Raw genomic sequence first — 16,879 nt, forward strand, 5'->3', positions numbered from 1 at the left:
ACACTTTTGAGGACTCTATACACTAACTAAAATAAGTTTATATCAATGCGATTTACTAACTATTTTAGTTCAACTTGAACTTGAAATAGGTGATTAAAAATTAGGAGGATCGATGTAGAGATCAAAAATAACTTTTTTCTCTCAAATAAATTGTTTATACGAGATCTACTATAAAGTTGATGATTATAATAAAAGATAAAAATGTTTGGAATGTTTAACTACCTAGCTCGCATGAATACTTATGACTATAATTTGTATATTTTAAAGACTGTAAAACCTTGAAAAGGAGGCTGACAATTAATAGTGACTGAGTTTCTTGCGCTGCTTCTTCTCAGCACTGGCCCATTTATTGTCCCGAAGCAGTGGTAGGGTTAACCTTTAACTGGTGACATGGTTTTTGTGTAACGTAACTGGTGACGTGCGGTCTGAGAGGCCGCTACCGTATCAAGACTGTAGCATAGAAACTAGGTAAGGTAGCATACCACAATCTTTAAAAACAGATTATTAGCATATAGAAGAATTAAATTTAAATAAAATAATAAACTCTAAATATCATTTTTAATGCAGAACTTGCTGTTAAATTATATGTAGTAATAAAAATAAAAAAACTAGAGATGAGATCGATAATCGCAAATAAGAAATTTAAATTAACAAATTATAACAAAATAAGTATTTTTTATTATAGTTCCAATGATAATCAATTTAAAAAAACCTATCACACATAGGTAACCTATAATTTTAGAAAACTGGCAGTGGTGAAACTTTTGTAATTTTTATTGGCTGTCAGGACATTTATTTTTTGGCATAAGAGTGGACCGTCATTTTCACTTTCTGACTGATTCTCGTCAATTGGTCCTTCATCTTCAAAACACTTTCTTCGGCTTCCGAATCATGGTCACTTTGCTCCAGAACGATGTTTTCAGGAACATATTCGGCTTCCGACCCAATTGAGTCTTCCTTTTCCGGACATTTTTCAACTGGCGAATTTTCAAGTCGTTTCATAAACTATGGCACTATATTCCCAACTAATGATCCAACGCTTCTTTTTTTCAAGTAAAAACTGTAAAAATACGAAAAAACTGTATGAAAAAAATGTCACGTAACTGGTGACATGCGGTCTGAGAGACCGCTGCTGAACTTTGCATCGATGTAACTTGCCGATTTGGAGCTGAATGATGGAAATATCCTTATCTACGGCGTAGACACAACTAAACTTGAAGCTACTGAAGCGGTGAAACATTGGAAGTACGGGGAAGGGGGTGAAACAATGTTTCACTGACGCCGCCCGGCCTGTGAGACCGCTTGTCACCAGTTAAAGGTTAATATTGGGACGTGTAAAAGCGCTTTTTTAAAGCCTATTTGCAAAAATTAATGAATTTTATGAATTTTAATTTTTATCTGGCCTTTGGCAGACCAAATACTTTTCGCAAACAAAAGCCGCGGGAAAAACCAGTGAAATGTTGCGTGTCCTAGGTACCCTGCAACTACAGAATATTGTATTTTAGTACTTATTGCAACTATCATGTTACTAATGTCACAGATAACATAATACTAGTTAATGTGAACATACCCTGAGGCAGCGTGTAGGTACACAAGTAATACACTAGTCCGTGGCAGTGACACACCACTTATTGGCATTCTACGTTGACGACGATACATGTAAAGCATGATCGACAAGATATTACTATTTTCTAGAGCTAAGAAAAGGTCTAGAATCTAGACCTTATCATGTTGACTCTCTAATTTTTAATTTATAATAGGAACCCACTTTCTTAGATTAACGATTATGCAGGGAACTATCCATCTCTTTCATTAAACGATGGTATTTCAAAATTGTTCCAATAAAAAATCCTTCCGCGAACTAAAATCTTTTTGAACTACCTACTTGTGGTTTGTGTAGGTACAGATTTCAGAAATAATTCGAGCTGTATGTCAAGGACGTTTAAATGGCATAGCTAGCTAAGATTTTCCTATTCCACACACGTATCCATAGATCACGAACTAAAAAGAAAGTAACTTGAATAGATAAGAACCTAAGTTCTTTTAGTACCTAACTTGGAGCAAAATAAACTTTACTGCAGGCAATAAATTTTGAATGTATTTGTTTCAGTTTTCTTTTACAAGTGAGGAACAGTCATCGGTCCATCGAGCAGGTATGCATTCTTCACTGTTGCCGAGTCGTGGTAAGTACCAACTTCATCTTTTGTTGTTTCTGCAATTTGTTATTTTAAACAAACTGTTACTTTAGATTGTTCCTTACTTTAGAAGCAATGTATATGTAGGATGTACTGGTGACCGCACAATAAGTTAAACTCACGGGGGTCTTATTTCGTTGTAATACAGGCTATTTTTCAACAAAAGTATAGTGTGATGTGTCAACTGTAAAATAAACAAACTGAATTTATCCTATACTAGCGGCCGCCCGCGACTTCGTACGCGTGGATCCCGTTTTACCCCCTTAAGGGTGGAGTTTCGTAAAATCCTTTCTTAGCGTATGCCTGCGTCATAACATCTACCTGCATGCCTTTCAGCCCGATCCGTCCAGTGGTTTGGGCTGTGCGTTGATAGATCACTATATCAGTCAGTCAGTCACCGTTGAGTTATATTTAGACTTCACTCACTAGTCATTAGCTTACTTACAAACCGATCGAGTTAACTGCGCATCTCACTGGAATACCTCTCCCTCGCACTCACCCGCACACCTCCCCGCGTTCGCCCGGTCCGTACCAGAGCGTCGATGTGACGTCACGGCTGCCAGATGCGCAGTTAACTTATGTTTTGTTAACTTGTGTTTGTTAACGGGTTGTACTAAGATCCAGACAATATTTTACTCGTATATCAATATTGATTTAGTGATTTTGGTATGAATTTAAACGCAAATATACAATAAACTTTCGCATTTATCAATGTGGATTTCCTTGTTTTCATAATAAAACATTTCTGCATTGTTATTATAATAAATAACTGAATAATTAATGTAACACATTAATATAACATTGTATAACTGCCTAAATTGTAAGACCTATAAATGTGAATGCTAATGTGGTTATGCAATAAAAGTATTGAGTATTGAGTATTGAACACAATAACAGAACAAAATCAACGAATTAAACTAATATTTTTTGCTTAGCTGTTACATAAGTGACCGTATTTTTCAAGACTGTGATTTATCGGTTTCCTACACACTCTTCCTGTGATTTATATGAACGAGTTCGTTCGTTCGTTCGTTTCAGCCGAAAGACGTCCACTGCTGGACAAAGGCCTCCCCCAAGGATTTCCACAAAGACCGGTCCTGCGCCGCTCGCATCCAGGCGCCTCCCGACGCCTCATGTATCTACTAGTTTTCAGTCTTCAGCTGAACTACTATGTAATGTAATGTTAAGGAAAACATCTGAAATTAAAACATCCCCTTTAATTATTTTTTTAATTATAAAACTTTTAAGTTACAGTTGAATAAATATAACATTTAAAGGAGAGCCAATCACAAGTTTAGACAGAAAACAAATAAAAGCGGGCAAATAATTATAATATTTCTTTTCACATTTATAGTTTATAAATACATAATTATTATTTGATTAGTGACTAGGAATTTAATACCGAGTTCACCTAGGTAATGTGCTTATGTTTTGAATTGTTTTAGTGTTTACTTACCTACCCACGTTAACTTATTTAAAAATGTTTTAGTAGTAGAATGTGTTTCTTTTATTGGCTTATGTTCAAGTTATATCTTCCTGCAAATTTATGTACAATTAAATGCTGTTGAAACATTGTTAAACAAATAAAATAAATAAGTAAAATAAAATAAAAAATGGATTAAATTATTTATTATGAATTACAAAATTGTTCACTCTGTAAATAATAAGTACCTATTATATTCGGTTAAACAACATAGAAAACATCCAATTCATCGTTACAAACAACAATGTTTGGATTACATACATATTTTCTGTCTAGACACTTAGAGTCACATGTATTTTTATTTATTTATTTGGTTCACCAACAATTAATTACACCAATACAATGTAGCTACTTTATGCGCTTATTGTGATGTAAAAATACATCATTTTATAGCTATAAAACACAAAATGTCTTTTTAATATCGTGTATCTCAGCTTACAAGTAAATTATAACCTTATAAGTAATGGTTTAACCACAATTAATAGCGCATCAAGTGAAGACGAAATTCGCAAAAAATCCACAGACGAACAATGGAATTTTCCCATAAGATGTGTCACTTTCTCATAACACGTTAGATACAATTTAATAATGCAATTTGATGTGGTAGAGCTGCGGTAGAGCAAATATAGGCTGAGTTGCTGCACCATCTAACTTTAACCGTAAATATAACGTTAACCGGTGTTAACAAAAAATATTTTGTGTGGAGGTTGACAGATTTTTGACGTTTGTCGACGTCGAAATAATGAATGATGATGACGTCAAATTATTGTCACTTACAATAAGTTAAGTACAAAAAATATGACTTAATTCTTATGTACAAAATAGTTTATAAACTCAAGCACTATCCCATAAAAAGCACCCACAGTTTTTATAATGTAAACTAAAAGTAAATACCTATCAATCAATTAACTTTATAGAACGATACTTACAGGCGTATTTTAATTTGTAGCACAATTAATAACGCCCTAGAGTCAGTCTTCTACCCATAACTATTTTATAATACCCTAAACAATGTAGTTTGGTTCCCACATTATTTTTGCAAATTTAATAAATCACACGATATGTAACTAAATAATTACTGGGCAATTAGTACAATTAAACAGTGGGCGTTCTCAGAGGTTAAGTAAGTTGGCATTTGAACAAATTGAATCGAGAAAGGACAGGTTTTGCATTTAGATACGCTAAGTCGTGGATATCTGAACAATTAGTACCAAAATCTTGATGGTATTAAAAAGCTTGTGATTATGTCAGAAAAAAGGCTTTGCATTTTTTTCCATGGACGTCGTAAAGGCAATATTTAATTTTATTTATTGCTTTACCACATCAGCGCATACTTAATTCAAGCTATTATTTGTCTCTTAAAAGGGGCAGTTATGAATTTGGTACGAATAGCAGATACCTCTTCTAATCCCTCTGGCGCATACTCCTCATAAAAAAAAATCAAAATCATTTATTCAGTTTAGACCACAAGTGGCACTTATGAACGTAAAATATAAAAAAGAAGAGGTAGCCCTTATGGGGCACTTTATATGTCTCCTTATTTTTTGGGCCCTACCAGATAGATTGATCAAATCTTCCATTTGCCTCTGGAAATTAGCAAGAGTTAGCATTGGAGAATAAATGACCTGATTATGTTGTTAATAACTACTATTCTCACTCTCAATCCTCGTTCCTCATTCATCCCTAACGTTTCCTCCATGGACCAATCATTCCTCATCATTCAACCTTCAAATCATAAACTATCTTTCATCCGTCATCCCACTATTCCGTTACACACATAATTCGTTAATCCTACAGATCGGTCGTCCTGCACCTAGTCTGGCCTCAGACTATCTCTAAATCTAACACTATACCTCGTTACTAAAGAATTTCTCTTGAGGAACACTCCTTTCGGTCTAAAAATCTTATTAGATTCCTATGTTCAATTTTATAGTAAATATTATTTATGAGGGCTGTCCTAGTTTAGACAGTTAGATTTTCAAGGTAAGAGTGAATAGGCACTTACAGGACAGATATGAACATCATAGACTGCATCTCCACCAGGTGCGATCGCGGTCATATACCTGCCTTGTTAAGAGTAGGCGCACACCGTTGATTTTTAGTTGGCCGATTTTAAATTGTATGAAGAATCGGCCAAATCGAATCGGCGTAGTGTGCGCACTCCCATACATGCCCATACTGATCAACTGCCCGACTAAACTAGCGGCCGACGAAAAATCAGCGGTGTGCGCCTACTCTAAGTATGCGTAAAAAACAATTGAATGAGGAGATTTGTATGAAGTAGGGAACAAAACTACCAAAACCGTTTATTCAATCACAGATTTTCAATTTTACTATACATTGACATATTTTAGTGTAGTATCTGCCTTATTTTTAGCTCTACATTTACTGGTTTCTTCCCAATTTCCAAGATGTCATCTCAGGGTGTAATAAGTGGTGGCTATTATCATTCAACATCGTTAATGTATCGAGTCTACAAACAATCAGTGAAAGAAAAATCTTTTTTATAGCACGAGCGAAATTAATTGCTTCAAACGACAATAGCCCTTTAATCCGTATCGGACCTTCGTCTGCAATCAAAATATATCAAAAGAAAACTTTACTTTTACCGAGTCTTACATGACCAAGCATTTATGAAAGTCAACCTTTTTAGCTAGGGTTACGGTTCAGTTTACAATGTAAGGTGAGTGTGTACAGTACGCCGATGCTCAACAGTCTACCATAGCGACATCACCGACGAAACTGTTCAGTCGTTGTTTTGGCGTTTGAAACAAAAAGTGCAAGTGTGTGTGAAAAAAGTTTTGTGTGTGTGAAACCATAGAAAATGTGAGTATTTCATCAGTCTATTTTTAATTTGGTTATATTTTAAATCAAGAAACTATTTTGTCAAATTCCACTTGGAATTATCAGATAAAGTTCAAAATCGTATTAAAACATAAAGAAGACATTCAATAATAAATAAAAGTGTTTATAAATAACGGTGTTTTCAAATCTCCATATTATACGATCTAGTGATCTTTATGTCATGCATTTGACTAATTACTTACATAAACTAAAAATCAATAAATAATTAAAATAAATTCATAAATCAAATAACTCTTACGATACAAAATAAGCATAACATAATGCGCATTTATTAAAGGGTAGAAGTAGTGTCATCATTAATTTCTTTTGACTCTACACATACGTAATATTAATTCGCAGTCGATTTCAATTATTTTAAAAATATCAGCAAAATATTTATTTCAAACAATAATTTAAAAGAGAACTATCACAATACCTTGTACGTAATATTTATTAACTTTCATCACTGAAAAACTAAACGTTCAATACATAACATCCAGTTAAATGTGATCCAATTTTACTGCTGTATCAAGATTTGGTGCTGAAAGCAACAAATAATAGTAAATTAATTAAAATTATTAGTTCACGATCTCGAAAAATTATGTATAAAATCACGAAATATTTTGATCTGACATTTATTGGGTGAGAAAGTTAAATTTTATAAAGTGTCCTACTTCACGTTTTTATTTTATAGTTACGTATGAAAACAGTCTGTGCAATAGTATTTTAGTATTTTTCAAGAGTTCATATCATTTTGTAATTATATCGTGTTCATATTTCAATACAAATTAAAATAAGTATCGCTTTACTTAATTTTTACTGGAAAACCGACTGCCCTAGGTAAGCATTGAACTTACAATCTTTTCCTTGCAACTAGATTTATGATAATTATTCTAGCATTTAAATTATTTGCTTGTATTTGTGTCTGTGTTGTTAAAAAACTCATTTATTTATGCAAATAGGCTTTTAAAAAGCACTTTTACTCGTCCTAGTATTAACCCAACCACTGCTTCAGGACAATAAATGGGCCAGAGCTGAGAAGAAGCGCAAGAAACTTAGGCTGGGTTGCACCATCTTACTTTAACTTTGACAAACGTCAGAAATCTGTCAAACTCTATACAAAAAGCACCGGTTATCGTTATAGTTACCGTTAAAGTTAGGTGGTGCAACTCAGCCTTAGTGTTGGTTGTTCTAACTAATAAAATAAAATATTATTATTGAAAAAAAACCATGCGGCTTCAATGTCATTTAAATAGCTTATCATGATTTCTTGCGTTTTAAAATATGCCTATGGATTTCTTTTGATTATATCATTTATTAGGCATGTATAGTAGTTTGCCATGACTTTTGACATCACTTCGCCAAAATAAACATGGCTTCCATCCACTTTCTTCTCGTTAGCTACCCACAATGAATAACAAGGAGCCATTGTACTACCGCTACAATGGTTTAATTTACAAGTTAAATCTATCGATTTCCATCTCAAACTGATTGTTTTCACTTGTTAACCAGTGTAGCTTTTTTAGGTTTTGAGAAATTTTGTTTTTGTGAATCACGCATACTTGACTCGCAATTTTTTATCGTTATGATGACTTTTACTAAGCGAATCCTAAAGAAATATTCAAAGTAGATGGTCTTTCCATTACAACATTTATTCCATAACTGTTCTTGCTTACTAATTAAGTAGTTAGTAGCAAGTCACAAAATAAGTACTAGCGACGATACACTTATTTGGTAAAAAACTTTAGGGTGAGCTTATTACTAGCTTAAAATTACAACAGTAAATTGCTTTCATTGCCTACCTAAATAATCAAAATATCAAGGAATCATAACCCTGTATGTCACTAAAATGTTAAGAACAACTTCCAAGATATTGAAATGAAAAAACAAAAGCATTTTACGCAAAAAGATTTAATTACCTACTAATCACACCGTTTGGCAATCTCATGTCACTTCTAGCAACCTTGTTTATTTACTAAACAAATTATAGTGATGTCATATCCAGTACAGTGTGCCTACCATCAGTTTACGTTAGGTGTGCTCGCTAGCGACTGCGTAAAAAAATGACATTAATTGTATGACATATTGTGCAGCGCCCCTAGCGGCTACTTTCAAGAAACAAAATCTTCATAGAGATTTTTGACGTACTCGCTAGCGAGCACACCTAACGTAAACTCATGGTAGGTACACTGAGCAAAAGTGCATCATGCCTCTCAGATCCAGTTGACGCTCCGAGCCACTGCACCGATGGTATCGTGTAATAATAGCGAGCGACTCCCATAATTGCTGCCTCGGTTTACCGGCCCAGTTTATTCTGGGGCGATCTTCACTTGTTTTAGAAAACCAACGTGTGCCGAGGGGTTAACAAAGTAGTTTTTTGGACGTAGGCAGAGTAAGCGCTTTTTAGTACATATAAAAATAATTTTTCGAGTAGGTACATTTCATAATTGCGAGCCTATTTGTACAATACACAATACATTCTAATATTATGTACGAATAAAGTAATAAATTATGTCCTACATGAGTAGTAGATTATTTTGATACGTGATAAAAAAATAAAAACTTGAGACAATACACTTAAAAAGCGATGGAAGGAATAAACTTTAAACTATTAGAAAAAAAAAACATAGAGAGTAGTAAAGGTAAAAAAAATCTCAGACGCAATTACGTTGTATACCGTAATTAAATTTCTTTATTTTCGGAGAGTAATATTCACTTCATTAATAGCTTGTTTTAAATCCAATCAATTATTTGAGTGCCTCTACTTTTACATGAGTTGTCAAAGAAAACTTGCAATAATTCTATTTTATTTATTACATTTGTAATAACAGTACATTATGTTTTTTATCCTGAAAAACGGTAAAAACAAAAAACACTAGTCACTAGTAGTCTGGTTTCTCCAATTTTAATTAATTTACAAACAAATATACAATTATTTAAAAAAACTATTTACACAATTTATTTTAATTCCTACATGCGATTATTATTGCCTCCTGATTCCAGAAAAAAATATAAAAATGCGTAAACAGAATCTATTGCAAACGTTTAGTTTTTTCGCGACAGTTTTTTACATGAAATCAAGCAGTAGTAGTATTACTTCATTCGTTTGAATTTAAGAAGTAGAAAGTAAAGAAATATAATGATTTGTTAATAAAATCTTAATTTAATGCTAAAGCAAAAAAGTTGCTGTTTTCTGAAATAAGTAGTATTTTTAACGGCAATGTAGAAGCTAATATCGTGGTGTTTTTAAGAATAGGCCTCCAACTGTGAACTTTAATTACCTTAGAAAAAGGTTAAGTTCGCTTAAAAAAAGTAGAGGTGCTCAATTCATATGTTTTTTTTAATATTAAGTAGGTATCTTTAGTTATAGTAAAAGAAGTCGGATAATACAGTAACTCCTATTAAAATAATTATATGCGTTTATAACGTTTTAAACTACCCAACAGATTTGAATGCAGTTTTCAACAGTAGATAGAGTGATTCAAGAGGAAGGTTTATATTGTTTCTTTAACCGAAGCCGGGGCGGTTCGCTAGTCTAATGATTTTTTATACCTATTGTTTTTTTTTATCCACAACGAGGAAGCTCTTGGCTTGTATCTCACCTGATGGTAAGTGACGATCAAGCCGAAAATCAAAAACAATAATTTAAATCAAAAACGAGAAATTAAATCAAAAACAATAGCAAAAATGACTCATAAGTGTACATGACTCAAAACTTGTAATACGTATATTAGATATTTAAATCAATTTGCTATATACATATCTGAACACTCATATAGGTACATATTCCCATTTCTCTTCCATATACTTTAGCTAGATTACAGATTATGATCTACAAGATAAGCACTAATTATATTACTAAGACTTGTAATTAGTTATTAATTATCAGCTAAAGAATGATGTCTATGTAAATTGATTACCCACAATAATGCACTTAACTAAGGTAGAAATTAGCAATTGAGTGCAATAAAAATACAACATAGATGGAGCTACTACATCAAAATCTAATTACTTACTAGCGATCCGTGATTAGTACCTATGTGTATATTGGGGTGATACCTCTTTTGGATTAGGGTTCAGTATGAAGAAAAGAGAGTAATAAATCCGTACTTTTAACTGTCATTCGTCTTTCTCAGCTGTCATTTGTCTATGTCGTCCGAAAATTTTAAAATGTTCATAGAAAATGCTTGCTATTTTTGTTGTCGTGGACCCGTTGGGAATCAAAGTATGAACTAAACAGTAGAGCTGCGGACCTTTGGGAATAAGCCGTCGCCCGCTTAAAGGCCGCTAAAGGTATATTCACATAGGTAAATAAATAGCCTAATAAGTGCTAGGTACCACTGTATGCTTGTCTCTGTATTGGGTCGAATGTAAATATACCTTTAGACTTGCGTAATATGAGTACTCATATTTTGCTATCATTTAAACGTACCTTAATAAGATACTGTATAAAATTACATGCTTATTTAATCGCTTGGAACTAATATTGATATACTGACGATCATTACCGTTGTTGTCTGTCTATCGCTATCACTCATGCAACGAGTAAGAGAGACAGATCAAAAACTTTGTACGTAGAGAGTAGACTCGACTATAGAAATAAGTTTGACAGCCGTGACAAAATACATTAAAGATGATATTTAATTGACTTATAAATCCTAATCAAGTATTGATATTGAAAACGACAGCAATCAAATATTGCATCATAATTGGCTCTTTGTTTGTAAAAATATAATGATTCGATTGATTAATTGGACGGTCTGTTTTGAGATCTTTATTGATTAATCGACGAACTAAAGTCGCTGACATAGCCCGACGGATTAGCAAGCTGAAGTGGGCAGCAATGGGCAGGGCACATAGTACGCAGAACTGACGGCCGATGGGGCAACAAGGTTCTGGAGTGAAGGCCGCGTACCGGAAAACGCAGCGGGAGACGTCCACACACAAGGTGGACCGACGACATCATAAAGGTAGCAGGAAGGCGTGGGACGCAGGCCGCTACCAACCGGGCAGCATGGAGGCCTATGTTCAGCAGTGGACGTCCTATGGCAGAGATGATGATGATGATTGATTAATCGCTTAATCTTTCGAATCGATATAAACAAAATGCAGCTCGGGCTTGACCATCCATTCACATTAGCGGTATAAACCGCATTGTATTCTTGTTCACACGGAATAACTGCATCGGAATATGCAATTTTTCTGCTGTATATTCAACCCGATTACCATTAGTACAGTCGAATGCAAATCAAGTGAGAGCTAAATTTACTGCCAGTTTTTTTTTATAGAAAGTTACAAATATAATGTAGAGTGGTTCGTAAAGTATGATGACTAAAGTTTTTCGAAATATGCGATTACAATAAAAATCACAATCGTAATATTTTGATAAGATAGAACAATTTAAATTTTAAATACATCGTTTCATATACAAAACTCCAAGCTTTAGCATTTATTATTTAGACTCTCAACAGCTTATTTTACAGTTTTAGTGTTGGTTTGAGGAGCATTAAATCTAAGCCAATTAAAGAGTTTCCCAGCTTAGAAGAGCTTTTAGCCTTTAGCAGAGCTTGTCCTCCAATAGTTTTTTTTTTAAAGATGACTAGGTGATGTTAGAAAAATATTCAAGTCAAATACGAGTAAAAAGAAATACCTTTATATCGTGACTGATTGTATCATGATCAAAAGAAAGTTTAACTTTTTGTTATAATTTCAAACCCCTTCAAGTTTCCGACTATATACATCAATATCTTTTTATAAGCTGTTCAGCAAGCATACTAGAGTTTTTTGCGCGATAGACTATACCCTCATGAATTTCTGATGTATAAATTTAGAATCGCTAATTTGACGCTAAACGCATTCATATTCGAACTAAACGACAAGTAACGAGAAATTTATAGTCTAGAATATCATTATTAATGTTAGTTTGTGTCCTATTTTGAACCTTATGTATACTAGAACTAGAAAAGAGCACAGGTGTATAATTAATTTTAAGTATATTTATATCAATATTTTAATAAAGTAAGACACCAATAAATTAATGAGATGTAATAAAGTATTAAAGAATGTATCGTTAGACATAACGTAACTTAATTTTTGACTTAATTCTGTGTTATACAGGGTGATTTTGCAAACATTGTTCAAATTTTATTAATAAGCTAAATAAAACAATTTATTTAACAATACTACTTTATCTTAACTATTTTTATTCGTGGTATTTTTCGAAAAAACATTTGAAAATCTAATTCGTGGGTTCTCATACCTTAAGTTTTAAAGAGTAAGGTTTATTTTCGCGCACCATTATGTCTATTAAGCTTTGCAGTTACTTGTGTGTACGTATTTTTTTTAAAGAAAAAAGTAAATTATCCACGTGTGACATTAAGGAAACCGCGCGCAGCGTAAAAAATAATTAAATATGAAAAAAAAAAATATTTACGTAAATCGATTAAATTACTTTCTAACAATTTCACTCTGTATTTAATAGAACACCTGTAAAAGAAATATTTTAAGCCAAATTACTTGGACGCAACTTTAACTTTAAAATAACCGATCATAATAATAGGAAAAGATTTAAATTTTTCACAGTAGGATTCTATAAATAAATAAAAAATTAAAATCTAAAGACACCCATTAAAATATAACAAAGGTATAGTAAAATCTTTTTCAAATACATACTTTATCAATCAATTTTCTAGAAGAAAATAATGTTATACATACAACAAAAATATTATTGGTTTAAAATGTAACTAACATATTGCAAAGGCATGTATTTAAATGATCTTTTTAAATTAACAAAAACGGCAAATAAAAAAATCTAAATGGTCATCTATTTTAATGATTGATCCTCTTTCTTTGAGACATAAAATAAATGAAATCGATCGATATTTTAACCTCTTTTGAACTACGCAAAAAAAAATTGAGATGTAAAAATTATATCTGATCGTTACTTGTTGGTCCTCAAAAATAAAAGAAATGAGCACCAAATATTCAATATTGTGATACTTTTTTAAATAATTCGATTTGTATAAATTATTTTTTGTCTATATCAAATAATCTTCAAAATAATTATGTTATGGTACTTATTTTTATTAAGTTGTAGTCAAAGGATGGAAACTATTTAAAGGCACTTGATGTTTAAAGATTTTTTTATTATTAAAAAAGCATACTTAACACGTTCACACTGCGTTATCGGGTCAAATTGACCTTAGGTGCTGGATGCGTTGGTGCGGGATGATATATTCGGTCTTTTCAGTAGTACGAAATATAAATATTGTTTTGCAATTGTTTCGTCAAACACAGTAAATATTTGGAAAAAAAAACTTATCAGGTCCTTACGACCCGATGTCGCACTAAAAGTAAACAAATATCGTTTAGTGCTTTTATCGTGTCTAATCGACCCGTTGACAGATGACTTTATGGTCACTGATCACGGTCGAGATCGGTATACTAAGAGAAAATCAACCTTGCGATTTGAAAAAAATAAAGAGGTAAAAATTATGATGTCGGGTTCAGGGATGTCAGAAGTAAGAAATTATTTTACATAGCGCCTCTAGTCCCAAACTAAGCAAAGCTTGTAATTTAAACAAACATGGCAATGTACCATTCTGCTTGCTTATTGGCCGCTAAGCCCTTGGCCAACTCAGTAACCAATGACGGACGATTGTCACTCAACCACAAAGTACCGCGTAAATTAAAAGATATTTTTTAATTAAAAATATTAACCAATAATATTTTTTGTTAGATCAAATATATTTTAAAGTTAAGTTATACATAGATCGAAATGTATTTATTAGGTGATCAATATTAAAAGGCAAACTTGATATAAAAATCATCAAATTAACAAAATTAAAGATCAATAACTAAAAAAGAGGATCAAATATTATTTTTGTTTACCGAATATTAAAAGAGTATATTAAACATGAATATTATGTTACCTTTAATGAAGATTATTCATAATTTATCCGTAGATCAACTAATATAGACCCAATAATTAATATAAAGATAAAATATAATAAAAAACATCATTTATTTTTAAAAGTGCACATACAAAAAAGATCAATTAGTTTTTAGAGGATCAAATAATATTGTCCCTATTGCAAATAAGCAACGTTTTTATTGAAATAAATTACGTGCACAATATCAATAAAACGATAAAAATCTATAAAAACATATTTGGTTTATTAAAAACAAATATTTTTGGTAACATTTGTTGAATCGAATAAAATGATATTGCTTTCAACTAATTAAGATAACAAATCAATTAAGAAAATAAAGATAGCCATTAAACGATACACTGTTAACTACCACTTAAATGATGCAAAAATAACTAAAAAAAATGTATTTAAGCATACAATAAATAAATGCCATTTGGTAACAAAATGTCTCTCTTCATTAGTAACTTAATGAAGCTTAAAATTTCTCCTGCGACACTAAAATGTTTTTAATCGAACAGTTTATAAACATTTAAAATTTTACGTAATTTTAGCATAATATTTTGTTCTGAACCAACGAGTTATATCAAATACTTAACTCATTACTATTTACACTGATGACTCGTACCTATGTATGCCATGCGCAAGGCGTGGGACATAATATAATATGAGGTACGGTCTAGCTGGGGCATCCTCAGGCCACTGTTGTCTCATTGTGGGACTGATAATAAATGTTACAATTTTTTCCAACACCATGGAAAAATAAAATTGTGAACATACCTTTAGTTTAGCCGTATAATTTTTTTTCTCTTTACTAATATTGAAGTAGGTAATTTGGAAGTAAGACGATGATTACCATTTGTGTGAAGACGTTTGTTTTTCTTTGCCTACATTCGACTTAAAAATTAACAATATCGTTACCACTCGAAGTGAATATTGTCCAATCCAAAAGTCACTCCATCATTTGATTTTCTTCTCAACAACATGGCATCTACGGTACTATTCTGAGAACCTCTTCAGAAATTATGGCAAAATAACAATCCAGTAGATTCATGGGTCGATATGACGGCCATAAAATATGCATACTAAAATCGAAGAACCCATCAAGAAATAACTCCGTCCCATTGTGTCCCTAGAAAGCTGCAAAGTGGGACGATGCACTGCGCCAAGTGCATATTAAGTTTGTTACCATAATGCTCAGTGAAAGGACCGCAGAACAAGTTGTTTAGATACAGCTCTTTTAGATAAATGCGACAATGTACTGGCTTTATTAGTAACTGTAAGTCGTTGTTTTGGAATGTCTTTTATACAGTGTGTTTGGGATAGGGCTAGCGATAATTTAAGGTGATGTTGAAATGTCAATTTTATCGACAAAAATGCACCCATATGTGCCCCCCCTCCTATTGGAATGGGGGGGGGGGGGCTTAATTTTATAACTTATTTTTTACTAGCTTTTGCCGGCAGCTTCACCCGCATGGAATTTAGTTTGTCACAGATCGTCATAAATTATAGCTTATATGTTAATCTGGGTTATAAAAAAGAATACTGTATAGTTTCATCAAAATCCGTTTAGTAGTTTTTGCGTGAAAGAGTAACAGACATCCAGACATCCAAACTATCGCATTTATAATATACTAGCTTTCCGCCCGCGGCTTCGCCCGCGTGGAATTTTGTCTGTCACAGAAAAACTTTATCGCGCGCGTCCCTGTTTCAAAAACCGGGATAAAAACTATCCTATGTTCTTTCCCGGGACTCAAACTATCTCTATGCCAAATTTCATCAAAATCGGTTGCGAGGTTTAAGCGGGAAAGCGTAACAGACAGACAGACAGACAGACAGACAGACAGACAGACAGACAGACAGAGTTACTTTCGCATTTATAATATTAGTTGGGATTAGTTGGGATTAGTAGGATGTGACTCTAACTCTACATAAAAATTGTTTGTATTTCTTATGTACAAACTTACAAATTCATGTAAAATAAACCGAAGTATCTGGTAGGCGGTATTCGTAAAAAAAATAATCTCACTACTTAGTGTGAAGATAAGAAACGGACACAAACTTTTGAAATTGCTTGTGCGGTCTGAAAATTTCACCTTAAACAGGAAATAACTAAGAGGAATAATAATAACCAATGCCATAAAATGCATTGAATGTAAATGAGCGGACGTCTTAATCAACTTTTATTACTTGCCATCAAAACCCTCATTAGTGTCTCGACGCACAGACTTGATACAGCCAATATGATTATCATGTTTTCATCACTTACACCTTTTTGCGAGCCTTAATCGATCCTCGTGACTAAAACACCACAGTATATTCGATTTCTTTTAAAAGTGATTATTTTTGACCCAAATTTTGAGCAAGTCGTGCGTTCGCTGCCCCAGATGCTAAAACGTATATGACAAAGCAACTAGACGTAAAACAAA

General features: G+C 32.8%; 1 protein-coding gene across 1 annotated transcript in view; it reads left to right on the forward strand.

Moving 5' to 3' along the window:
* Positions 1-6,415: 6,415 nt before the first annotated feature.
* LOC114349939 (uncharacterized) overlaps positions 6,416-16,879 on the forward strand; it is a 40,294-nt gene continuing 29,830 nt past the window's right edge. Inside the window, exon 1 of the mRNA XM_028300537.1 lies at positions 6,416-6,504. The gene's annotated coding sequence lies outside the window, so the exon portion shown is untranslated. The remainder of the gene's footprint in view (positions 6,505-16,879) is intronic.

This window comes from Ostrinia furnacalis, unplaced genomic scaffold (assembly GCF_004193835.3).
Source record: "Ostrinia furnacalis isolate ACB-3 unplaced genomic scaffold, ASM419383v2 OfSCF0738, whole genome shotgun sequence".
Taxonomy (NCBI): Eukaryota; Metazoa; Arthropoda; class Insecta; order Lepidoptera; family Crambidae; genus Ostrinia; species Ostrinia furnacalis.